At 41.1% G+C, this 27,731-nt stretch overlaps 1 protein-coding gene across 4 annotated transcripts in view; it reads left to right on the top strand.

The window, feature by feature from the left end:
* Positions 1-27,731, top strand: part of GSE1 (Gse1 coiled-coil protein) — a 771,132-nt gene that overhangs the window by 289,622 nt on the left and 453,779 nt on the right. The window lies entirely within an intron of this gene.

Raw genomic sequence — 27,731 nt, 5'->3', positions numbered from 1 at the left:
TAGAATGGGAATAACTGGTTTATCCTGGGAATAGCAATCTCAGCCAGAGGCCATCCTTAGAAATGTAGAGTCACAGAGTGAGTTCAACAACTCGTTAAGTAAACAAGTGTTTATTAAATAGCCAGTACTGTGTACCAGCAGGGGCGAGCCCCAGTCAGCTCCTACCAGCTCTTGACCCCAAGCGCTGAGGATACAGACAATAATGAAAACGATCCCAGCCCTCTAGGAACTGGGGAAAGAGGGATCAGAGAGGAAGAAGACAATGTTTACATAAATAAGTAAATACAAATTAAATACAAAGTAAGCATGCAGTCATTGGACAAGAGATGGATGGGGATGGAGACAGTCAGGCAAGGTCTTGAGTAGAGGTAGCCCCTGAGCTGTGTCTCGAGGAGTGCAAGGTGAGAGAGGGAGATAACCCCAAGAACAGGGCTAGCCGTGCAAATTTCTGGAGAGAGGAGAGGGAATATCATCTATGGGGAAAATCCAGAAGGCAAGGTTGGCCGCCATTTACAGTGCCTGAGGAAGTCAGAGCAAAAACACAGGTTGGAGCCAGATCATGAAGGTCTTAACATACCAGACACAGGGAGAGCCACTGAAAAGCTAACGAGTTTTTGGGGAGTCTGGGAAATAATGGGGGAGCCCAGAAAGTTCAGAACTCTGGTCAGGGCTACCACCTGAGTACTAGGCACATCTATTTTAATATGTTACTAATCGCTGATATCCTACACTCAGGTATTTTCTTTCCCAAAGCAGATCTCATATCCTCTCTTTCTCTGAAGGTCTAAATCTCCCAGATAGAATCCATCCAATCTAATGGAAACTGTTACTTTTTTTTTAATCTTTTTTCAACTAATAAGCATTTGTTTTCTCTCCCTCCCATTCCTCAGCTTAACAACAAAAAGAAAAAGAAAAAGAGCCTTTGTAACCAATATACAGTCAAGTCCCATGTTGGCTATGACCAAAGATTTATGTCCCATTCTATATTTTGAGTGTAATGCCTCTCTGCAAGGCAATCAGTCAATATTTTTATGTCTACCACATGCAAGTCAATCAATAAGTGTTATTATGCTTTCCATGTGCCAAGCATTGTGTTAAGTCCTGGGGATACAAAGAAAGACCAAAGCTCTCAAGGAGTTTACAGTGAGGGGGAGACAATAATCAAACAACTATATACTAACAAGATCTACACAGGATAAATTGGAGATAATCGATAGAGATAGGAGTTCACATTATGGTGGTTTGGGAAAGGCTTCCTATAGAAGGTGGGATTTGAGCTGAGACTTGAAAGAGGCCAAGAAGGCCAGGAGAAATGAAAATGTCAAGTATACTCGATATGGGGGAAAGCCATTGTGAAAGCTCAATTGGAAGATGGAAAGTACATGATAGAGAGGAAGATATAGGAAGACTGGAAAGGTAGGCTGGGCTTTGAATGCCAAGCAAAGGATTTTGTGTTTGTTCTTGGAGGCCCCAGCAAACCTCTAGAATTTTTTTTGAATTGGGAAGGAAGGGGGAATATTCAAGATGTTACTAGGATATTGAGTCCTTTGGAATTTTGATTGGTCACTACATTGCTCAGTGTTCTCAAATCTTTCAAAGTTGTTTCTCTTTATGATATTGTTATTGTATAAATTGTTCTCCTGACTCTGCTTGTTTTCCCCCATCACCTTGCCTTCTATGGATCTTTCTAGTTTTCTCTGAAATCTCCCCTTTCACCACTTCTTATGGTACTATTCTACTCCCTTCAGATTCTTTAGTGTTTCATGGATACCAAAATGATTCATAGATGACCCTTTGGGTTTACCCCTCACTACATGACCAAACCAATTCCTTTTCTAGTTATTCATATTGTGAATAATGTCCTTAATGCTACTTCTTTTGGTCAAGATCTTCTTGTTATGGCAACAACAAGATTATAAGATGATCAATTCTGAAGGATGTGACTCTTTTCAACAATGAGATGATTCAGAGCAATTCTGATGATCTTGTGATGGAGAGAGCCATCTGCACCCAGAGGGAGGACTGTGGGGATTGAGTGGGGATCACAACATAGCATTTTCACTCTTTTTGTTGTTGTTTGCTTGTATTTTATTTTCTTTCTCATTTTTTCCTTTTTGATTTGACTTTTCTTGTGCAGCAAGATAATTGTATAAATATGTATGCCCATATTGGATTTCACATATATTTTTTACCATGTTTAACATATATTGGAGTACTTGCCATCTAGGGGAGGAGACGGGGAGAAGGAAAAGAAAAATTGGAACACAAGGTTTTGCAAGGGTTAATGTTGAAAAATTACCATGCATATGTTTTGAAAATTAAAAATCTTTGATAAAAAATAATAAAATTAAATAAAAAATAAGTTAAATTTTAAAAAAAGATCTTCTTGTTAACATGCCTATAAATTACTACATGCACCAGACATTCTCTTTCTGTTGTCCATTGGGTCACATACAGTTCTAATTAGATGGACATTGTTTATGCTGTAGAATTCACAGCTATAGAGTATCAGAGAGGAGATAGTAGTGGGAAAAAATGGGCATTTCGGATAATGAATAGCATGAGATCCTCTGGAGCCCTCAACAGTTTAATAAATGTGATAAAGTGTGATCACCTCTCCCTCATCATTTCTGGTCACAGTAAACCTTGAGCATAGTAGATCAGCTGCAAGTTTTTGAATTGAATAGAATTGAATGATCACCATGCTGGAAATATGGACGTCTTCTGTTTTAGCTACAAAGTCTTACATAGTACCATTCTTGCATTCACTTGGGGAAGGGGCTGGTCCAGTGGGTGGTCAATTATACTAAGAGTGTTTTATGCCTACAGTTGGAAAAATGCAACATCCCTTTGAAAGTCTTTAGTAGTGAAATTTTAAAACACACACAAACGTCTGAGGGCCCCTGAAGGAGGATTTATTCTATCATAAGTTGCTAAATTTAAACTAAAAGGAACATCAAGGCCAGAGGTTCTCAAAATTTTGTAATATGGATCCCTTGGGCAGCCTGGTGAAGCCTATGAATCCTTTCTCAGATTCGTGCATTTTTAAAATATTCACAAAGAAAGGAAATATTAAATTTCACTTAGAAGTTAGTAAAAAAAAAATGTAATATTTTCCCATTCAAGTTCACAGACTCCCTGAAATCTATCCATGGGCCCCTTGGGGGTTGGAGGACCTCAAGTTAAGTCATCCCAATCTAATCCAACCCCCTCATTTCACCACTAAGAACCAGAGATGCCAAGTGAATTACTCAAATACGCAGTGCAGCCATTTTTTAACCTTTAAGTTATGCTCTCTCCCCATTCCTCTTGTTTTACTGGGCCCTGATATTAATTACTTCTTAGCAAATGTATTTAAACATTTGATAAATGATTTCCATTCATTCATAAAGAATGTAATTTTTATAATTAGATTTATTAGTTTTATGATTTCTGTTCATTTGAAAAGTGAAGCTTATTTTATGTATTTCTTTTAAAACAAAACAATAATTTGCATATTTATACTTACACATATTCATACATACATATAGATCAGATCTCATCCTTTTTAATGTCCCTGTGGTCCTTTTAACATCCATAGATTTTGCAGGTTGTAATTTATTGGCATGTTAACGAGATCTTTTTTTACATTTTTTAAAAGGTGAAAATACTATGCTTTGATCCATATTCAGTCTCCATACTTCTCTCTGAATGTAAATAGATCTTTCCATTATAAGTCCATTGAAATTGTCAAGCATTAAAAAAAAAGAACAGAAAAGAACAGAGTGACCAGAAGGAATCACAGACAAGCAGGACAGCTTTGAAAGTTACATTGATTCTTTCTGTTCTAACTATATCTGTTAACAAGATCTTGACTAAGAGAAATAGCATAAAGGACATCATTCATCTGCCCTTTCTTTTGGGCAGCTTGGGGAAACTGAGGCAGACAAAGGTGAACTCTCTTGCCCGGTCACACAGCTAGTTAAGTGTCTGAAGATGGATTCGAACTTCAGGGCCAGCCAGGGAATAAAGGGAAAATATGAGAGAAGAAAATCCTAGCTCTGATTCAATTTGCATACAATTATATTCTCTTTTTCACATGGCAATTTTTAACTCTCTGTATGTCCAAAAAAAAAAAAAGAAACAAATTTTTTAATTTTTTAATCAAATTAAATTTTTAAAAATCCAAAAAAACCATCTAAGGTGAAGCTTACAGATGGTGACCCCGGAACACTGTGTTAAAAGTCATCTATAAACACTGAAATAAAGACTAAAAACAAAAACAAAACAAAACAGAAACCTTTGAGAAATGGTTATTTCAATCCGTGGAACTAGAGGGCCTTCTAATTATTATTGTTCAATAAGGAAGATGTTCCTTTTTTCAACTCAACCCCCTACCATTCTCCCCTCCCACTACCACCCATCACCAGACTCTGTGTGACAGATACAAGAATCAGGCCCACGAACCCACGACAGCACGTGCTTGTAAGCATTTGACCCGAACTGTGTGTGTATGTATGTATTCCCAATCTGGCCTAGCTCTCAGAAACCTGGGGGAGCATCCGATGGGATTGTAAGGCGAGTGCAGACTGAAGTAAAAGGAACCTAAGGAAAACTCCAGAGAGCAGGATTTTCTTACCATTTTTTAAAAAGTCAAATGGACAGTTTTATTTTTTATAAATGAGGTCTTTGATCTAAGGGTATGAGTAATTAACAAGTGCCAGCAAGTTGGCAGAAGCCATTGGGAGGAGGTGAGTACAGTTGAGAGAGGTATTTGGATAGGGTTCTGAGAGTAAATTCTGCCTTAGAAAGCAAGTTTCCATATGTGTCTGTTCCAAATAATTCTGAGGTGGTGAAAACAATCAATATGTTTGGAAGGCAGGATACCTGGGTCCCTGAAGACCTGCTTCTAACTCAATGTGTGACAATTAATGAATTTCTTCTGTCCATTATGCAAAGTCACACATCTATTAAGTGTCTAAGGTCAGATTCGAACTCAGGTCCTCCTGGCTTCAGGACTGGTGCTCTATCCACTGCACCAACTAGCTGCCCTTTATGGAATACTTTCTAAAATTTAAAGTACTATATAAATGTTACTGTGTCATTGTTATACTAATTGTTAAATTTATTATTAATACTATTGAAATATTACGTTCACATTAACAATTATTAATTTTATTATATATAGTGGTACTAGCTCTGGGCTTGGAGTCAGGGAAACATCTGATGTCTAATTTTGGCTCTGGTACCACATGGTCTTTTCGGCTGTGGCCAAATTATCCCACCTCCCTGGAACTCAGTTTTCTTACCTATAAAATGGGGATGATATTTTCCCTTCCCTATCTGCTTTGAAGAATTGTTATGAGAAAGGTGCTTTGTAAAACGATTTAAAATGGTACACCACACTTCTGGATCTGAATCTGATGAGACCAGATGATTTCTAAGGTCCTTTCCAGCTCTGAAGTTTTATGATGCTACAGTTATTGTTTTTTGTGGTCAATAAAGTATCAACCCAAGGTGTCCCACCCTACCCTCCAGGTTTCTGCTTATTCTCTCTTTAGAAAACAAGAAGTACCACTTGCTGTTTTCTTGTGCAGCTGTTTCAGCCATATTAATCTGCTTTCTAGGTGCTCCCCGCCCCAGAAACCCACACCCATCCCCCCCAGATGGTTCTAGCAGTACCTTTGTTCTAAGTAAGCATCCACAAGCATCCCCACATGGGTGTTTGGGACAGCCTGCCATGTGTAGACAAGCAGTTGGTATTAAGAGTTCACAGAACTCCATGTTTGAGTTGGGAAAATGAAGGCCCAGAGAAACCAAATGATTAGTCCAGAGTCTCAAAGGAAGTCAGTGCTGGAGCTGGGAACAGAGCCTGGATTTCCTCTAGACCTTGCATCCATAAATATTTATTTGGCTCTCCTCTGTTCACTGCAGGTGTCCTTAAGGGAAAGCGGAAGCAGCCCTCCCAGAAAGACTAGGTCAGCTGGCCAGAGGATAAACTTAAAACAGACTTGGGGGGATTGGGAAGAGCGTGGGCGATGGGCTCCATAGTAACTAGGATCTTTACTACCTGGGAGGCAGACAGTCGCCCAGGGAATCCTTTAGAAACTCTGCTCCTTCCAGCCTTTCCCTCATTCATGCTCATGTACTAACTCCTCAGGCTGAGTCAGAACTGGGGCCAGTGAATGGACGGGGCAGGGGGTGGTCCACAGAGCTTTTCACCTTGGGCCATTTGGTATTTGTGTCTGGTCCTGGTAGTAGAAGAATCAGTGCTGTGCCTTTCTAACACCACTCAACGTGGTGATTTATGGGAGAGTGATTATCTTTTATAGGATTTTATGATTGTAGAGTTAGGAGGGACTTTTGAGATTACTCAACCATTTTACAGGTGAGAACAGAGGCCCAGAAAGGGGCCTCACAGGAAGTAAATGACAAAGCTGGGATTTGAATCCAAATCCAGCGTTCTTTTGTCCAGCACCTGGCCTCGGGCTCCCGTTGGAAGCAGCACTCTGGCCTTGGACATGCCCCTATATTATCATGAGTTTTCTTTAATTCTCCTGCTGCACCTAGATAAAATCAAAGCCTAGATGCTGGTTAACACACTTTCCCCAGAGTACAGGGGACTCAGGGTGACAGGTCAGACTAACAGTCAGGAGCTTTCGATTCCATCCATCTTTCTTACTCTCTGGTCCTCCATTTCCTCATATTTACATAAAATGAAGAAATTATCAGAGCTGACTTTTAAGATTTCTTTTAATTCTAACATTCTATGTTCTAAGATTTATTCTTCCTCAAGCTATTTTTTAAAAGTCTCCTTCTAGTAATTTGTTCTATTTAGGATTCCCTTTCCTATAATCCAAAGCTTTCCTACCTATGAATTCCTGTGTATTAAGGACTCTTCCAGTTCTAACATACTCTGAAAACCCATTCAAGTTCCAAAGTGTGACAAGTTCCCCAACCCCCACCCCCAAAATGTTTTATATGCTTCAGGGTAGAAAATGAGATCACTCATCTGGTCTCTAGACTAAATGAAGCCAGTTCATTTAAATTCTCTTCATAGGATCTCTTTTGCATCCAATTAAATCATCTTTGTTGCTCTTCTCTCTATCCTTCTCATTTTCTTTTAACAGTGATCTAATTGGACACAATCCTCAAAGATCTAATTAATGCATTGAATTTCTGAAGAATATTATAATTACTCTCCGACCCTTAAACACCACATGTATGTGTGCATGTATATGTATACACATGTATCCACATACACACATGTGTGTAAGTATATATGCACATACATTTACGTGTACGTGTACACACATATACCTAATATCTTGCTGGATTTTTTCTTTTCTTTCCTATCTGATAACCTATAGCCTGCAAACATAGTCTGCTTGTGGTCAGTTATGATAACTAGGTCTTTTTTTTTTCTTTCTGTATTTGTGCCTACTTAGTCCTTCCATCTACCAGTTCTATTGTTGGATTTTTATCCTCCAGGAGATATCTTGAATTAATCTTAATTGAATTTCATTTCCTAATTTCAAGTAATTTTGATTTTTTTCTCATCTTCCATAACCCTTGAAAACATATTATATAGTTTCTCCTGCAATCATAAGAGGATATTTTATATTCTTTCACCTGAGTTGTCAATAAAGATACTGAACAACCATGAGATTGACTTTCCTAGCTCTCACTGTATTCATGCTTTCAGGGTGATGCAGAGTGCCCCCCATAACAGTCCTTTGCCCAGGGGATACAAGTCACCACTCATATTCATCTAGCTTTTGGTCAGACTTAACGCAGATATAAGAGATTCTGAGAAGAATGACTGAAATGATGAGATAAGATGGTATCATTCGGAGGATGATGGATTGAAGAGTCAGAGGACTTAGTTTTGAAATCTGGCTTTTCCACTTAATGTCTTTGTGATCTTGGCAACAGGTATCTCAGCAAATGTTTAATAGCCAGACCTCTGGGAGGAAAAGATGCGCTTGTAATTTAAACTGTTATTATTAACATTTATCCATCACTTTCTTAAGTCTAGACAATCACCAAAACAATAAATCAAGCCCTGATTTGTAGCATTGATGATTTCTGAAGTCCCACTACTTAATCTGAAATTTTAATAATGGATTCCAGTTAGAGCTGGATTTTGGACAAGCCCCATTACCCCCTGGTTTTCTTGTCTGTGAAATGAAGGGACTAGAACCTATAATCACAGAATTTTTTATGAGAACAGACTGAGTAGAAAGGAAGTCCAGAAAGGAACAGGTTCAAAATTTGTATAAACCTAAAGGATATGAGATAGGATAAAGCCACCAAATCACAAATTATTAGAATATGAAATAAAATACTCCTTTTTCCTATGGAGAATAACAAATGGATCTCATTATGAGAGGCAAGATAGTATAGGAGAAAGCTCACTAGATCACATCACTTACTAGCAGTATGACCTTGGGCAAAACAATTAACCTCTCTTACTGTGAGTTTCTTTTCTGTAAAAAAAAAATGAGCCCACTAATATTTATATTGCCTTCCTTGACAGATGGTTATATGGAATGATGATGATGATGCTGATGATGCTGATGATGCTATTCAGTCATTTCTGTTGTGTCCAACTCTTTGTTGGTCCCATTTAGGGTTTTCTTGGCAAAGATACTGAAGTGATCTGCCATTTTCTTTTCCATACCATTTTACAGATGAGGAAATTGAGGCAAATAAGGTCAAGTTATTTTCCCAGAGTCATATAACTAATGTTTAGGGTTGAACTTGAACTCAGGTCCTCCTGACTCTCGGTCCTACATCCCATCCACTATGCAATCTAATTGCCCAATAATAATAGTAGGTATTATTTGTATAGCACTTTTGAGTTTTACAAATCCTTTCCCATAAATCATCTCATTTGAACTTCACAATATCTTGGTGAATTAAGGGCTATTATTATCCCTTTATAGCTAAGGAAACTAAGAATGACAGAAGTAATATTATAACAGTATAATACAATAATATAATTAAATAATAAATAGATAAATAATAATAGTAAGAGTTCTAGGAGGATTTGACCTCAGATCCAAGTTCAATGTTTCTTCTATCCAGAAACATTTAGCTGCCCAAAGTAGGATGCTTTGTAAACCATAAAGTTCTATGTGAATGGGAGTCACTATCCTAAAGGATTGGTCAACACTAAAACAAACAAACAAAAAAAATCCCATAACTATAAATAGATTGAAAGAAGACTTTATGGATTGGGTCTGTGTTTGTTGAACAAAGCAAGCTTGTAGGGTCTGGAGGGAGTCTGTGATCTTTGGAGGTCAGTCTGACTGTTGGATGGTAGCATCATAGAGATCTGGCAAGAGCAGGGCACTTGGGTCCATGGACTAGTGATCTGACCCAGTGTATCCATCTTGATGTTCTTAGCCCATCTTAGGGGGCAGAGTTAAAAGCCATATGAAATCAAGCTAGATTACATCTATCACTTCTCCCCTCATCCATAAGGCCTGTCACTGTCATAGAAGGAAATTAAATTGGTCTGGCATGATTTTCTCTTCACAAAGGCCTGAGTAGTAATTCTTGTGCTATTTTACGTGATTGCAAATTGATTTTTTTATGACTCATTCTAGTATCTTCCCCTCTATTGATGTTAAGCCGACTAGTATGTTATTTTCCAAGGTTATCCCTTTTTCTTCTCTTATAAAATGGGCATTGCAGTTGCTTTTTCCCAGTCTATGCAGGGTAGGAGGGGGGGGAGTGCTTGTTCTGCTCTCCATGATTTCTAAAAGATATTGACTTCAGAATGACATCTACCTCTCCCTTGAGTGCCATTGGGCCAGCTTATTTTCTTAATTTTTTAAAAACAATTTATTCCCCCGTCTCATAATTGTTTTCTGTGAGGTATTAGGCAGAATACTAAACATGGAGTTCAGAGTCTTAACTTAGAATCCTCACCTCTTTTCTTTACTACCTGTTTTGTAGAAATCATTAGTTTCCTGTTCTTTATTTGTCTTAGGTTATCTTCAAGACCCCTTCAAGTTCTAAATCTTTAGTCATAACTAGAGTCAATATTTTAATCTTATCTTTTTGGTAAAGGAAGAAGAGAAAAGTTGCTTTTCTTTAAAACACCTCTCTATTTTGCTTAGTTTTCTGTCCTTACTTATTGGGGAATTGATATTGTCTCTGATCCTGTTTTTTGCCCTATACAACTAAATCATTTTTTAAAAATTATAGCCATTTGGGGCAAAACAAAACACATCCATGTCTTATCACTGTTTATTATTTTTCTCCATGTTTTCCTATTTCTCTATAGAAAGTCTAGCCAACACATTGGAGGCTTCTTCTGGATTTTGGGGATACCCTGGTCATAGTCAGAATGTCCCTTGCTCTCACTATATGACCAAACCACCTCCCCAAATGAGATAAAGCAGGTAAAGCACCTTGCCAGCTATAGGGCACCAGGTAAATGTCACTTGTTGTTAGTTGTTATCATATGTTTCCTCGCTGATGCTCCAGATGTCACTTCTCTGAAGTAGCTCACTGTTGACAGCTTGCCACAATCTACTCAAGACCACCATATTTCCTTCTGTGGTTCACTGGCTCACCCTCAGTTGTGATTTCTTTGAGATCATTATGGACTGAAATTTGTAGCCCTCTCCCATCCTCGAGAGAATAATGAGCTCTGTCTAGTAGCAGGGTTCAACTTGGGATCGTTGACCAAATGCCATCCAGACCAATTTCCTTCTTCTTTTTATTCATGATTTTTTTTAATCCTTTGCTGCTTGTTTGGGCCTTCTGACATTTGCCTTTTCTAATCTTGTTCCTTTACAAATGTGTTTTTTCTTTATAATCTCCCTTGATGACGTGGCCTTCTTTCCACCTTTTGTGGCTCCCTCGTCTATCCTCCAACAATATGTCAAAGCTCTGGGTTTAGCCAGTTTGGTCTTTTGTTCCCCTTCATATCCCAAATACATTTTACGTCCAGGATTCCTGGGAGTTTCTTATTCAAATACTAACAGAGACAGCTTAGCTTCTGAGGTGGCTTAAAGTAACCCGATCTTGATTCGATTTAATTAAATAAATATTTACTAGCTTGAGAGGCAATTGTACTCATAGTACAGTGAAAAATGAGCTGCATTTTGGAGTTAGAGGATGTGGGTTTGGATCTTGGCTTTACCCCTTCCACATTGGCCAAATGACATATAATTTTAAACAATAGGTGCTTAATAAATGCTTTTTAAAAAGTCTCAGTAGCTTTAGTCTTCTAGTCTCTACATAGATCATCATCATCATCATCATCAGAATAGTAGGTGCTTAATAAATGTTTTTGTAAAAAATCTTATAACCTGCCCCCCTTTACTACGGGAGGTCAGGGAGGGCTCATGCTGCACAAAGCAAGCACCGGATAAATGATTGCTGAATGAACACTGCTCCCTCAAGTCCAGCCAGACCCCAGAGATCGGGGCTATTTATTTCTGGTTGCTGGCCAACTGTTCACAGCATGTCATTGCTGTGCTGTGCAAGCCACTTGGGTGATCTTAGGCAAGAGACCCGAATCCTGGCCAAGTGATGGAAGGAGACAGATTTGGAGTCAGAGGACCTGACTGTGAACCCAGCTCTGATGTTACTATCTGTGTGATCTTTAATCAGTCACTTATCTCTTGATTTCACTTTCCTCCCCTATCAAAGGAGGGGGTTGGATGAGATGTTCCCTAAAGACTCCTCCAGCTTAAAATCTATGATTCTCTTAGTAATTGACCTCCCTGAACTTCTCTTTTCTCACCTATAAAAAGAAGACATTGGATTCCGTGATCTCTAAAGCCCTTTCAATCCTTTTCAATCCTACCCAGCATAGCATTTCAGTCTCATCATCTGTGTCAAAAACACAGCACATCTGGAATCTATTCCCTCATCTTTACCTGCTAAAATTTTTCCTTGAGGCCCAGTTCCCGGTGCCACCTGCTCCACAAAGCAATATCCCCTGCACTCTTGAATTTTTCTTCCTTTGAAAAGACTTTCTTCCCTGCCCCTCCTCCTCCCTCTTCTTCCTTCTCCCCCTTTCCTTTCTCTTCCTCCTTCCTTTCCTTTTTTCCTTTCTCTTTTTATCCACCTTCTTTCTTCTCTCCAACTTTCTGATCCAAAGACAAATTTATTTTTGTTTCTTTTTTGAATGCTAGGAACATTTATTTGACATTCTTGCAAGAATGGGTGCCTAGGTTAGTAGAGACACCATTGAAACCCAAAGGCATATTTTTTTCCTATCCTGAAGCACAAGTCTTTCCCCGATTGGTTATTACATAAATTAATCTCCCCCCCTCATCACATAGCCAGTCTCTGTCGCCAAGGAGCTTACATTCTTTTATTGTTATTATTAAAGCTTTTTATTTTCCTTTTTTAAAAAACTCCATTTAAACTACAATATTTATAGTAGTACTTCTAATTTTTTTTTGGGGGGGGGCAGCTTAGGCTGGGGTTAAGTGACTTGCCCAGGGTCACACAGCTAAGAAGTGCTAAGTGTCAGAGACCAGATTTGAACACAGGTCCTCCTGACTTCAGGGCTGGTGCTCTATCCACTGCACCACTTAGCTACCCCTCATATTTATATATTTGAGGGAAAGACAGTAGTCTTTCAATTTCACATTCCCAGTACCCAACATAAATTGTGGCACATAGTAGGTGCTTAATAAAAGTTTGTGGAATTTAATTTAATTAGGATGCTAGTCCTTACCATTTGGAAGCCCTTGAGGGCCTCCACTCTCTCCCCTTCATTCTGAAGAGGCATAAATGTAAACTCCTAGGTTGTGATTTAGGACAATAGGAGTGGAGATTTCAAGCCAGCTTCATTTTGCACACGAGGACATTTTGACCTGGAGAGCTTCAATTTGCTCAGTTTCACCAATGTCATTTACCCAATGTGAAGAAGCTAGGCCCAATAAAGCTAGCATTTAAATCCTGTTTGTTTTTTTTTTTTTGATCCCTAAGTCTAGAAGCCATCCATTCATTGAAAACCCACAGTCCAAGGTCGTGACACTAATATAGTCCATATGTGCACATTAATGCCTTGACCTGTATGTGGAAGGGGGTGGGGCAGTGGGACGACCTTGGGGACCGAGGTTCCCTTAGAAGAAACCTTGGGATGGTCCCAGGATGCCCCCTGACTCCCCCCAAGCTGCTCCAAGCCCCCGAAGGAGGGAGCTGCCTGAGATGCTGCTCCCGGCTGATTGAGCTGATCTGGCTGCCCCTGTGAGGATGTTTGGTGTGCTGTCATTTTGTTTCTATTATCCTGTGACAGAAACCCTGCCCCAGCATTCATTTACATTCTATACAGTGCATCTCTCTATGTGTTTTTAAAGGGTATAATTTCTATCAGCTTCAATTAGAGTTATTTTTATTTTTGTCACCCTGAAGAATTTCCCTGTGGTGAAGTTGCCATTTTTCACTGTAATACCCCTGGCAAGGACTAGGTGGGGGTGGGGGTGGAAATTAATAGGCTAGTGATCACTCAAGTAATGCTCTGTCAGGCCTTGATAAACTGACTGCGCCGGGTGACAGCTCAATTCCTTCCACATTAATAATGGCAGATCCACCTGCACCGGAGGAGCGTCCCGTCTGTGAAAATATTAGTGAAAAGCAGAGCTCTTACAAAGGTCAGGTCAGAAAGCTCTTCCGTCTGCTGCCTGTCCGATGCCTTCTGAGGGCCTCGTGGGTACCAGGAGCCTGAGACTAGAAGGGCCAGAGATTCAAGTCTGCCGGCCACTGAGACTCCATCCCATCTTACTGCGCCTTTGGCAAAGAGGTTCTCTCACTCACCAAGGGAGAAGGCTAGAGTGAGCAGAATGCTTGTTCTGGGTTCAGATCTCTCCACCCAGATATTTCCAGTGTGACTTTGACTTAACTTCCATAGACTAATATTTCCCCATCTGTAAAATTAAATTACTGGACTAAATGACCTAAAAGTGTTTTCCAATACTAGACCTAAGATCCTAAGTGTTATTTTTCAATTATATTTTAAAATAAAATTATTTCCATTATTTTTATTTAAAGATAAAGAAAGGCAGCTAGGTGGTACAGTGGATGGAGTTCCAGGTCTGAAGTCAGGAAGATTCCTTCCCGTGAGTTCAAATATAGACTCAGATACTAGTTGTGTGACACCGTGCAAGGCCTTGAACCCTTTGCCTCAGTTTCCTTATCTGTAAAATGAGCTGGAGAAAAAAATGGCAAACCACTTTAGTGTCTTTGTCAAGAAAATGGGGACAGGGAGACATGATTGAAAAAGATAATAAATGAGGAAACTGGGGGGTCAGAGGTATAAGGGGGGATTGATTGATAAATCAAATGGGTCACTCTAGCCCACTTAAATTAAGTGGAAAGCTGTCTTGATAACTTAAGGAAATAAGAACAAGCCTCGGTCAACCAATCAATCAAACACTTTAGATTAAATGAGCAATGCCCTTGGATAAGGAATGGGGTGAGCAGGAGGCTTGGAGTCAAGAAGACGGGAGTTCAATTCTGTAATACTTGTATTGGGTATGGGACAGCTACTATTCCACAGGCATTCAAACATGCAGGCGAAGGTTGTTTTAAAGGTACTGATCTGACTTTCAAGGAAAATATGCCAGAAAAACTATTATTAGTATAAAATTTTTAAAAATTAAAGAGAGAAAAAGAAATTTCAGGAATGCTAAATGCATCCTTTAGTGATTACAAATGATAACTAAATAAATGAAAGTCATATTCATTGAAGTAGCTAAAGAGTTGACCCAAAGTTAGGAAGACCGGGATTTAGATCGTCCCCCAACATATACTGACTGTGTGAACCCGGGCAAGTCACTTAAGCAAATGTCTAAGATTATAAGTTATAAAATATGAGGCAGCTAGATGGCGCAGTGAATAGAGCAGTAGTCTGAAGTCAGAAGACCTGAGTTCAAATGTGGCTTCAGATACTTAATACTTACTAGCTGTGTGATATTCGGCAAGTCATTTAACCCCAATTCCCTCACCAAAATAATAATAATAATGATAGTAATCAATTAAAAAAACACATTTAAAAAATAAATAAGCTTCAGAATAGTTTTTGATTTGCCTTGGTAGAGGGAATTTCCCGAACTCTGTGGTATAATAACTAAAGAAGCTAAGATTCAAACAAGTGGGTGTAAGAAAAGTGTTTCTTAAGCTGAAATTCTCCCCCTTCCAAGAAGGAAGCAAAGGCAGAACCTTTATTTAGAAATTTTCTAGCTAGAGCCAGTGTAGGATAACAAATGGTATACTGGATTTTAAGATCCAGAAGACTTGTCTTCATTTAGTTGCTGGATGACCCTGAACATGCTGAATCATAACTACCTCATCTTTAAAATGAGTACCCATTTCATAGGGTTGTTTTGAAAATTGAATGAGATAATGTATGTAAAGGTCTTTGCAAATCACAAAACTGCATATAAATGTGAGCTTTTATCATTGTAAGGCAGCCAGGTTAATCATTACAAAAAGGAGTGATGGAGCATGTTGGAGACAGAAAAGGGACTCCAGAGTGATAAAATTTTAGCTTCTGGAAAGGCAAAAGGTTATGGTCATTTAAAATACTGGCCTGGATACTTGGATGTACTTCAGAAGGATATGAAATTATCTCAGGCCTTTAACCAGCTTATGCATGACTAATTTGGTAGTAATATGACTTAATGGGGTGGAGGGGAGACAGGGATGGGACTGTCTGACTGTTCTGCAAACAAGCTGCATGATCTTGGATTCATCTCTTAGTTACACAGACCTCAGTTTCCTTCTCTTTAAAGTGAGAAGCAGATGAATAAATTGGACTCGGTTGTGAGAATCTTAACCTGAAGTACATTAATAGATTTCAGGAGGTCTGCAAACTTGAATGGGGAAGAAAATGAATATTTAACTATAACTGGCTTGCTTTGCAATTCTATGCATTTTATTTTATGCTTTTAAGTATGTAATTCTGAGAAAGGATTCATGGCGGGGAGGGGGAGTTCATGACCCCAAAAAGGTTAAGAACCCCTGGTTAATGCTCCCCAAGGGTCTTCCCAGCTGTAGAGAGAGCTCTATGACTCCTGAACATTTCCCACTGGAAATTTCTGTGCCCTATTCCTTATTGCCCAATAGCAATTCTGGATGGCCATTCAAACTGACCTGTTCATGCTTCAGTGAAATGATTTCCATGTCTGCTCCATGAAACCTCTTGTGGCTCCTTTGGAATGGGAAGTTCTTCATGTATTTAAGATATGCTCATTAATAAAATAATTACAACGGTTAATCAATTCGGACTAAGTGTGCCGTGCTGAGTTAGGTGGTAAGAAAATATCTTGGGGCTCAACCTCAAGAGCCAGATGTCATGAGTTTTCCCAGGACCCAGCATGAACTCCCCCCATGCTTCAGTTCAGTGGGAAAAATAAAGATTTAAAGGTAAAGGACCTGAAGAAAGGAAAATCATGGCTGTACATTCAGGAAGATTAGGGGTGATTAGTGTGTGTGTGTGTGTGTGTGTGTGTGTGTGTGTGTGTGTGTGTGTGTGTGTGTGTGTGTGTTGGGTGGAGGAATGTGGCACAGGGTCAGTGTTTGGGGAGAAAAGTCAGAATCAGTGAGTCACTCCTCAAGAAATCTGAAAGTAAAGCCACATTGGAAAAAAAGAGGGTATTAAAGTGTCAGTGAGCAGGGTAGTTTGGTCCACATGGCCTCATCTTGTTAACAATGAAAGCTTCCTTTTCTACAGAGCTTATACAGGCTTCTGGGGAAAGGAAAGAAGCCTGGATTAGGTGCCTGAGAACTTGTGGGACTGAGAACAAGTGCAGCCTTGGTGTCCTATTCTGTAAGGCTATTCTATATGCCCTCTGACAGGGTCTCCAGGTCTGAGTTGCAATGTCACCCTGATGACATCAGCCCATTGGGATAGAAGGAGAAATGTTGTTACTATTATTATCCCCATTTCACAGATGAAGAAACTGTCAAAGAGCTAAAAGGATTGGTTCCTAGTCATGTTAGCTAGTGGCTATGCCAGGATTTGAACCCAAATCTCTTGCCACCAAAGAATTCCTTCCAATATATCATGTATCATTGATGAAAAATGACCTGGTTTTTGACCTGCCCTAAAATGACTTCATGTTCACTTTCAGTTCTTATTTCAGACCCCAGGAATAATAAATGCAGATACTGAGATAAGCGTAGTTAAGTGGCTTCCCTAGGTTTGAGCTTAAAACTTTTTTCTCTATAATAACAATAATAATAGTAATAATTAGCATTTATAGAGAGATTCTGTAAATAAAGCTCTTTTCTCTGGGGGAAAGGATGGATAGAAAAAATATATGTGCATGTGTGACATGTATGTTTATAGCGTATGTATATTACACACATATTTTGTTTGTTTTATATACCTAGACACACAAATACATATATGTACATACATAAATGCACATGTACTTATACACATGCATGTGTGTTCGTATACAGGATTGTGTATATAAGTGTGTATAAAATTTCCTTTAACAAGAACTAAAATAGAGAGTTGGGGGAGGAGATTTTTTTCCTATTAACATCATTACCATAAAGCCAATACCAGACTCATTCCATTCCTACTTAGCTGAAGACACAATGATTGCTTTTCATTAAAGCCTAAGTAATAGGCTCCGAGTGTCAGTCCCTTCAGTGGTCAGTAGGAAGGATGGTAAAAGAATGTGGGAGGGCCCCAAGTGACCCCAGACCCCTTAGTCCATCTCTCTCCCTCTCAGAACCCCCAGCCCTGAAATGTCTAGGACTCTGAATAGCGGGTTACAAAGGAGTGGCTGCTCCACCCTCCTCCCAGGCTCACCCATCACTGGCTTTGCTTTTAATTTGCTCTGAGTCTTTGAGGACACTGTCAGGGCAAAGCCCTTCCTTCAGAGAGGATGGTGAGAGCTGTTATGTGGCTGGACAGATCTCTCTTAATTGAGCTGATACTCCACTCAAAAAACAGATGGTTCCTCGGTCTCAATTATTTCAAATATGAGTAACTGAGAATGGTTTTCTGACAGGTACTGGGGGAAACTCAGACAAAGAAGCTGCGTATTTCTCATCAACAGAAGAGTATAGAACAAAAAGCTCTTCTCGACTTCGAGAACTCAGATTCAAATCTCACCTCTGATGCTTTAAAACCTGCGTGACTTTGATCAAATTAATAAACCTTGCCTGCGTTTCAGTTTCTGACTGAAAAATGAGTCAGCTGAATTAGACATTCTCAGGGCCCTTCCAGCTGTAAACTGGTGACCCTAAGAACTCTTTAGATCTTAGATCTCCCTTTCCTGTCTGCGAAATAGGAGGATTGAGCTAAAATGATCCGTAGAAGTCCTTTTATCTTCTAAGATTCTCTGATATTTCGGTAATGTGCAAAGAGCCATCTATGGAGCGATAAATACCCTTCCATCACCAACCCACTCTTTAGCGCCTAAAATGCTGCTCCCATGCAAAGCCTGGGCGGATGGCAGAGGGCTCCTGGAGCCAGCTACCTCTGGGGGGGAGGGGATGGTCATTCTAGCTGCACATTATGATGGGAGGTCCAGGCTGGAGACCTTGGCAGGATGCAGCTGGACTGGATTTCTGGGTGGCTTTCACCCTGTTGATTACTCTAGGCAGCATCACCGCATGATCAATCACTTCCTGACATTTATTCTTGTATCTGGGGAGAGCCAAGCTGAGAGAGAGTGGGACAAGAATGAAAATGAAAGAGAGAGGAATGAAGTGAACGACAGAGCTCATTTATATTTATACCTTGTGCGGTGATGATCTCACTCCTGTCCTCATGCCTGCCACATGGACCACTTGTTGTTCGTGATGCCGTGGCTACTCCCTACCCTAATTCTACATCTCTGCCTAAACTCTTGTACCTGAAAGAGTCTTCTTCCTCACCTTTACCCCTTTAAAGACTCAGCAGTGGAGAAAAGGCTTGGCAGAGTCATTTTTCTGAGTTCAAATCTGATCTGGGCAAATGTAATCCTGGGCAAGTCATTTAACCCCGCTTGCCTCAGTTTCCTTATCTGTAAAATGAGTCAGAGAAGGAGACAGCAAACCACTTCAGCATCTTTGCCAGATAGGGTCACAAAGAATCAAACAGGACTGAAATGACTGAATACATACATGAAAATGTGACATATATATATGTATATATATATATACATATACACTAGTATATGTGCACATACAATGCTTGTTTTACTTTACATACCTGTAAACTTGTATCCTATTAGAAGTGTAAGCTCCTTGAGGGCAGGAACATTTGGATCCCCAGTGCCTAGCAGAGAGCCTGCTGACTGACTCACTTCCTTTTCTGGATATACATCTCCCCATGGTATCCTTCTCATCATTTTGATGCAATGTGTCCTTCATAGTTGGTATGTCCCATCCATGACCATCATGTGTCTTTCAACCACCTCAACATAACTTTGGATTTCAAAGGCCACGCAAGAGGTTGGCAGGTTCTCCCATGCTGAACAGACTTTGCATATAGCATCAGTGTCCCCTTTCTAAGGCCAGCGTAAGCCTTAACCAAGAAACAGAGCCTCTGGTTACCAGCAGCATGGCCCAAACCCCATCAATCTTCTTTCTCTCACCTCCCCTTGAGCATCAAGCTGCTGGAGGTCTCCTACTCTAAGAGCCTCCAGGACCCATCGCCATGAGTTGCCCTGCTCTTTACCTGCAGGCTTTGGACTCTCCCAGCTGGAAAGATTTGAAGAGGAAAGATGGAGAGCGATATGAGAGGAAGCTCTGACCTTCTCTGAGTCCTGAAGGAATGGAATGCTTCCTTCTGGTGGTTGCTCCTTCCTCCCTCTGAGAAAACACCTCTAAGAAGAGGCTGCCTCCTCTCACAGCACAACAGTGATGATCCATCACCAGCCGCAGGGATGGACCAGAGCAGCCCCTGGGAGGTTGGGATCCTCCTCACCAGCTCACACAGCCAAGCCTCCTTTCCCTTCCCCCATGACCCTTGCCTTCTGCTGCCTCAGCCCCAGGGGGAAGTGTATTTTTTCAATCTCAGGAGTCAGCTGCCTATCTCTGGGTCAGGAACTGGCTGTAGCAGCCGGGGGAGCTGGAGCAGGCCTATCTGGTGGCTGAACAGCCAGGCTCTCCCGTGGAGATAAGCCCTGGGGTTCCCAAAGCCAGGTGCACACACATCAAAACCCAGATAAGAGTGAGGCTGTTCTCTCCCTGGGAAGCACATTCTGGTCTGATTGTGTCTGACCAGAAGGGGTTGGGGGGGAGGGGATGGGAAAGATGGGAAAGGGGGAAACAGCATCTTTGGCTCCGGCTGCAGAGAAACAAGAATCCAAGGGTGAGCCAGGAAGGTCTGGACCGCTGCAGCCAGGCCGTACATAGGGATCCAAGAAGCATGGGCCATGAGCCTGGGTGTGTGTGTCTGCTCAAGCGTGTGCATGGGAACCTTTGAGGGCTTCCACACTGGGAATGTTTCTGTCCTACCAGCAGCAGGGGAAAGCAGAGCCCTGTAGGTCTTGGAAGATGTTAAAAAGAGGATCTGGCCACTGGCAGAGCTTCCCCATGGCCAAAGCGATTCCAAATCTGCTCCTAACCTACCCCTTATCCGAGCCTTATCTGAGAGGCAGCGTGGCAGAGAAGGAAAAGTCAGGAGAGGTCTAAGTTTGAAAACTGGCCTCTGGCAGGCTCTACGCTTGCCAACTCTTACCTGCTTAGACCTCTCCATATAATCACTCCAGTGGCAGCAGGATATAAGGGAGAAAGGGTTGGCCTTCAGAGAAAAATCTGGGTTCCAGTCCTGCCTTGGACATGGGAAAGCCACTGGTGCTATCAGGAAGGGGAGGAAAAGGAGAATTTATTAAGCTTCTACTATGTACCATATTTAGGACAGTGCTTTACTAATATTAACTCTTTTTTTGTTTAGGCAAGTGGGGTTAAGTATCTTGCCCAGGGTCACACAGCTAAGAAGTGTTACGTATCTGAGACCACATTTGAACTCAGGTCCTCCTGACTTCAAGGCTGGTATTCTATCCACTGCGCCACCTAGCTGCCCCATATTCACTCATTTCATCTTCCCAACAACCCTGGAATGTGTGTGCTGTTAATGAGGATGATGAAAATAGTAATAGCTAACATTTACATAATGTTTACTATGTCCCAGGCATTGTGCTAAACACATCTCATAATTATTATTTCATTTTATCCTCACAACAACCCTGGGAGACTGTGCTATTATTATCCCCATTTTATAGATGAGAAAACTGAGGGACACAGAGGTGAGTGATTTGTACACAGCCATACAACTAGTCTGGGGTTGAATTTGAACTTAGCTCTTCCTAACTACAGACTCAAGAGAACCTCAGAGATTCAAATTTACCAAGGAGTTGTCGGTCTTGACTGGCTCACACAGATGAAGTCAGCAGTCCAAACCACAGCCTCTCCTCCCACCAGACTGGCTTAGTCACTGGCTCCCAAACACACTCCTGCTTTTCTGTCTCAGAGCCTCTTCCAGCTTCCCTTTCAAATCCTACTCATTCGTTAAGGGCCCAGGTCAAGTGAGAAAGCCTTCCTTGACTAGCCAGGCCTTCTTCTTCCTATGTCCTAGGCAGGTAGATGATCCGGTGATCAGAGTGCTAGACGTGGAGTCAGAAATATATGAATTCAAATCTGAATTTAGATACTTCCTAGTTATGTTACTTGGACAAGTCACTGAAACCTGTCTACCTCAGTTTCCTGATAAGGATAATAATATCACTGATCTTTCTGAGTGGTGTGAGGATTCAATGATATAATATTAGTAAAACGCTTACTTAGCAAGTGTCTAGTACATAGTAGGTATTTAATAAATGCTTATTTCCTTTCTGAATCAAGCAATGATTACACCATTCATTTAGCATTTCATATAGACCACTGTCCAAATCCTAGCATCTTGTCATATGAAGTTAGTCCGGTCCTAAGCTCTTAGAGATCTTTGAATTTTAAACTTTTTTCCCATGTAATAACAAAAGTATTATATAGTAATAGATAGCATTTATAGAGTGCTTAAGGTTTGCAAAGTACTTTAAATGTAACTCATTTGTGGCTAAATACTATTCTTTTCATAATTTTATACATGAGGAAGTCAAACCTTGAGTAACTTGGCCATAGTCACATGATTGGTAATCGTCAATGTAGAATTCGAACTTAGATCTTCCTGAGTCCATTCTGTCCGGAGTCTCCATTCTGTCCAGTGGGCCACCTAGCTGGCCACCGTGCTCAGCAGACCGTACGTCTCTGTATCAAAGTGGGAATGTCAGCCGTATCATTGGTGATTGAGTCCCTCTCCCATAGACTATAGAGAAGGATAGTACATAGGTGGAATCCATTAAGAGTGTCTACTCTAATACCTGATAATAATACCTGATTTCCCTAGTGGGGTATATGTCCCTTTTTTGGAATTGGTACATAGAGGCCAGCTAGTGCAATTCCCTTATTTTATACAGAAAGAGACTTAAGGTCCAGTATCAAATTCAGCCCAAACACACCATTTTATTGATGAGGAAACTGAAGCTTAGGAAGGTTAAGGGTTTCAAGTTCACATAAGTAGTCATTCCTAGAAAAAGGATTTTAACCTGGTCCCCAGACTCTAGCAGTAGCTCAGTGGATAAAATGCTAGGCCTGGAGTCAAGAAGATCCATCTTCCTGAATTCAGATCTGGCCTCAGATACTTAACAAAGAAACTTAATTCTGTTTGCCTCAGTTTCCTCATCTATAAAATGAGCTGGAGAAGGAAATGATAAACCATTTCAATGTTTCTGTCAAGAAAACTCCAAATGAACTCACAGAATCAAACATGATTGAAAAATTGACTGAATCAATAACCTCAAATTCTAGATCCAATACTCTTTCTATTCTTCTCACCACCTTCTTTCTCCAGTTTTGGTTAGGAAGGGCAGAAGACATTGAGAAGACTCCTTATAGAAAAGAGGAAGAGCTTGACTAAAAGTGGGATGGAGGGAGAATGAAAACTAGTGGAACGCACTGATGGAGCTACCTGCCATTAGCCCAGTGGGACCCACCCATGTCTCCTCTTGCCGTATGAGTCTTGTCCATAGCAGGATGCAATAAAAGGTTTAACCACCTAGGGATGATTATCACTTGTTGGAGAAGCTCATCTTTGGGGCCAGTCTCCAGGCCTTAACCCCTCTGCACTGTCCAATTCCAGAGCAATCTCCTTCCTGGGACACTTAAAGTTCCAAGAAGCCCCAGGCTAAGTCATTCTCAAGGAATCTCCAACCCCCCCAGCCCCATTCAGCTGAAGCATCTGGACCAAGGACACAGTGGCCTGTGTCCTAGAGACCTGGAGAAACCAGGAAGGATCAATTAGAATGAGACTGGGAGTCTTGCTTTGCACTGCTTTTCTCCAGATTACCTGAACAAGAAGATAAGATTCTAAGAAGATTCTAGGCAAGAAGATAAAGGTGTCAACATCACATTTTCCCTGTATCACTGGGATCCCTCCAGGCACAAAGTCAATTTGCCACGATGCCTCTGCTAAGGGGGTCAGTAGGGTGGCTTGGCAAGAATAATGGATTCTGAGCACAAGAATTGTCTCCCTTATAGTTTGGTATTATCAGGACCTACTACTCATACACATTAGGCATTCAGTGTGTACTTATTGAATAGATTTGATTGAGAAAATCTGGAATCAAGTCTTGACTGTCACTTAGTAGCTGATTATCTTGAACCAATTATTTATCTTCTCTATGACTCAGGATCCTCATATGTAAAATAGGAAGTCTAAGTCAGCCTAGATGATCTCCAAAGATCATCATATGGCATGGGAGGAATCTGAGTTCTAGTCCTGATTTTTTTTTTTTTACTCTTCAGCTAAGGGACCTTAGAAGTCAAGATCATCCTCCTGGAGTCATTAGTATTCTCTGAGACTCAGTTTCCTCATATGTAAAATAAGAAGTCTGAGTCAGACTAACTGATCTCCAAAGATCCTTCTGGTCCTGTGGCATGGGAGGAGTCTGAATTCTAGTTCTGGTTCTTTTACTCTTCAGCTAAGGAACCTTGGAAATCAAGATCATCCTCCTGGAGTCATTAGTATTCTTTGAGAATGAAAGATGAACAATAATAACAATGTAATCTTGAGTGAATCACATGTTTCTGGGCCTCAGTTTGCTCATCTGTAAATTAAGGGCATAAACTGGGGCAAATCTTCTTTCTTTGAGCCTGTTTTCTTATCTCTAGAGAGATTAGTTCTCTAAGCTCCCTTCTAGCTCAGAGGCAGCTCACTCTGAAGACCTGGTAGTAGACATCTATACAGACTTCCCCTCCAAGTCTTGGTCCCCAGTTTGTGGGTGTGGGTATTCCCAGGAACCTCGGGGAGGCGCTGTTGCTCTTACAAACAGCATCTTCAGCAGCGTCCTAGCTCCTCTGCCTTGTTATCTGGAGGAGAGCTCGGGGTGGGGTTGGGGGAATGCCTCTTGGGTGCTTTCCCTGCAACTCTAAGCTTTTCCTTAAGCAATCTTTTTCCAGGGAAGCCCTTTCAAGCTAGCTAGTAAATCTCTGGTCACTGCACCACCCCCGCCCCCCACCTCAAACTTTACCCTCCCTTTAGAGTCCTCAATATAGAGTAATGAGACTCTGGGCAGACTGAGAGGATCTCTCATTTATGTTAATCAGAGATCCACTTCTAATCAGGGATGAGAACATTTTAACCACTCAATCCTGCCAGTTTGACAATGTCCCCAAGTGCCCAGGCAATGACTGCGAGTGATCTGATGGAGGGAGAAGGGTGTTTTCTCTTTCAAGTCCTGTTTGCCCAGTCTCCTTCCCTTCCATCCCCCCTGGTTTCTGCAGGTCTCTAGGGGACGGGGCCACTGTGTCCTTGACCCAGGATGTTGAAGCTGAATGGGGTTGGGGGTGTTTGGAGCTGACTCAGATTTCCCTGAGAATGACTTAGCCTGGGGCTTCTTGGAATTCTAAGTGTCCCAGGAGAGAGATTGCTCTGGAATTGGACAGTACAGAGGGGTTAAAGCTTGGAGATTGTCTGGCCCCAATTATTTCTTTGTTTTAAAACTCTGGGGAAAATAGAAAGTTGTTCTATGGTTGATGAAGGGTCCATACACTTCCTGCCTTGCCTGCTTTTTCCTCCCCTCCTCTTTCCAGTCCTCTGCTTTCCCCTTTCCCCCCTCCTTTCCCTTTCCTTTCTTCTCTTTATCTCTCTCCTCCCTCTGCTTTTCTCCTTTTACATGCCTTCCTTCTGATTTCTCTTTTCTCACTTCCCTCCCACCCCCTCTATTTCCCCCTCTACTGACTTTTTCTATCCCACCCCCTCTCTTCCCCTTTCTGCTTTCCCCCTCTCCTTCAAGTTCTTTCCCATTCCTCTTTTTCCCTCTTCCTCTCCCCCTCTGTATTTTGTCTCCTTCTCTCCCAGCCTCTTCCTTCATTTTCTTTATCAGTAAAATGAGAGAATTGAACTAGATGATTTCTAATGTCTCTTCCAATTATCTGTTCCTTTCACCCTCCCTTTTTCCTCCCTCAAGAATCTTCTGTCCTTCCTCCTCTCCTCTCTCCCTCTATCCCCCTTAATCAAATAAACTGCCTTCTCCCTCTCCCAGCCTGTGCCCCCTGACCTTCCTAAGGACTTCATGGATGGCTCTGTCCCCTAACCTAACATCCCCTACTTTACCCACAGCTCTCTGACCTACTTATTTGCTCATTGGGTCTCAGTTGCTAAGGTTTGGCCAGGTGTTGCTGGGGCTCAGCAACTGGGGGGGGGGGCTAGGAGCTGATCCTGGAGATTGAGAGCCCCCTCCCTCAGTCTCTGTGGTCTGCTCACGAAATAGTCTCCAGAAATTTTTTCTCCTGAGGGGTGGTAATTGCTGCTACAGATGTGGCAGGAACCAATCTCCAACTGTACATTGTATGCTTAATTATCTCTCCCCTGATTACTCACACACCCAGGGCTGTGTGTATTCCATAGCTAATAACTTTCCAATTACTCCTCGCCAGGCCTGCACATTCAGTAACCCTTTTGGTGCTTCTCTGGGACTGGGCAGCAGGATTTAGCAGGACTGGGTTTATCGTGGTCATGTAACAGAGGGACCCTGTCCCCTTTGGGCTTCTCATGTAAGTTTTGTTTTGATTAATACACATAAATGTCCTGGTGGCTATGCAGTTAATCTATAGGGCACATACCAATGTAGGGTAGTTACCTGCCTATAATGTATACAGGCGAGGCTGAGCCTATATGTAATAAATCTATTTTAATTGAGCTGGGGGGGGTGGCAGGCTAATACAATTACAGGTCAAGTGCCTTGTTCCATTCTCAGGGAAAAATTGGTAAAGGAAGCCTTTCCAGAGACAACCATATGTAAACACCAGTAAAGATTCCAAAGAGGGCCCTGTGTAAGTGGGGATGGGGACTCTGGAGTCCTTTTCTTTCTTTTTGAGGTCCTCACGAAGTTCGCCTTAAATATAGATCTTTGTGGACACTAGAGTCAACAGCTTGCACTTCTGTCCTTTGTGAGGAGTCACAATTCTTGAATCTACTGGATCTACTTGAATCTACTACATGGGGATATCTTTCCCCATCTTTCCCTCAGCTTCTACGGCCACCACCGCAGTGACTGATGCTGCCAACTCCAGTAACCAGGGGACCTCTAGATGTCCACAAACTCACTCAGGAAGGCACTCCCCACCAAGAACTCTCTGAGGTCAGGAAAGAGTAAAAGCAATAGAAAGAGATACTGTTTGTTCATGAATACACAGCAACTAGAGGGATACATTAGCTTTTAAAAGGTACTCTACAACCCACTCGGCAGCACCAAAACAGTCCTTTTCACTTAAAGCCACTAAGGGAAAGGGGAAAAAGATATTGAGGTCGCATCTTTGGTATGCACTCTGAGTTCTAGTTCAGCTCTCCCTGAGTCATCAGTTTTTCTGGTTCTGACGCCAATTAGAAAACTTTTCTTCATCACATAGTGATGAAAAAAAAAAAAAAAAAAAAAAAAACAACTTCTGAGTCATCATGACTGGAAATGGCCTTTCAGTGTTCTACACATTGGATTGCAATCAGGCTGGGAATATCTGCACATCCTCTGTATAACCCACCAGCAAGAGTAACCCTGAGCATACTGCATTTGTTAACTGCTAGATTGCCCATATGAGTGTCCACTCACTACCATACCTCAGTCAAGTCCATTTACATGGAATCAGAGTGGTTGGATGCTACTTTTTTGTCTATTCATGTACCACCTTATAATTCCTCTCAATTTCCTCATCTGTGAAATGAGGGAGTTGGATTAGATAATAAGATTCAGGGAAATATGTTTGCTCCCTTCAGATATTTAAAGGGATATTATGGGAAAGAAGGATTAGTTGTGATCCGTGTGGCCCCAGAGTGTAGAACTAGCTATCAGACAAGGCAGACCTAGCCTTGAGAAGATGAAAAACTTTCTAACAAATCTGGACAAAGATATAATTCCCTACCTCGGGAGGTAGTGAGTCTCCTGTTACAGAGGTTCTTTAAGCAAAAGTCAGATGACCATTTGGAATATTTGTACACCACTGGTTGTGCATATGTGTATGGATGTGTGTGGATGAATACATATATACACACTATATTAAAAATATATATTACATAAAAGTATACACACATGGTGTTAAAATATTTATATATTTCATAAAAAGTAAACCTATATGACATATATTCTGATTCTTACAGAGTTTTAGGAGATAGACATTCTAGATATTCTTTCCCCCATTGTAAAGATGACGAAATTGAGATTTGTACAAGTTGAATG

The sequence above is a fragment of the Sminthopsis crassicaudata genome, chromosome 2, assembly GCF_048593235.1.
Source record: "Sminthopsis crassicaudata isolate SCR6 chromosome 2, ASM4859323v1, whole genome shotgun sequence".
NCBI lineage: Eukaryota > Metazoa > Chordata > Mammalia > Dasyuromorphia > Dasyuridae > Sminthopsis > Sminthopsis crassicaudata.
This window is presented reverse-complemented; position numbering and strand designations above follow the sequence as displayed.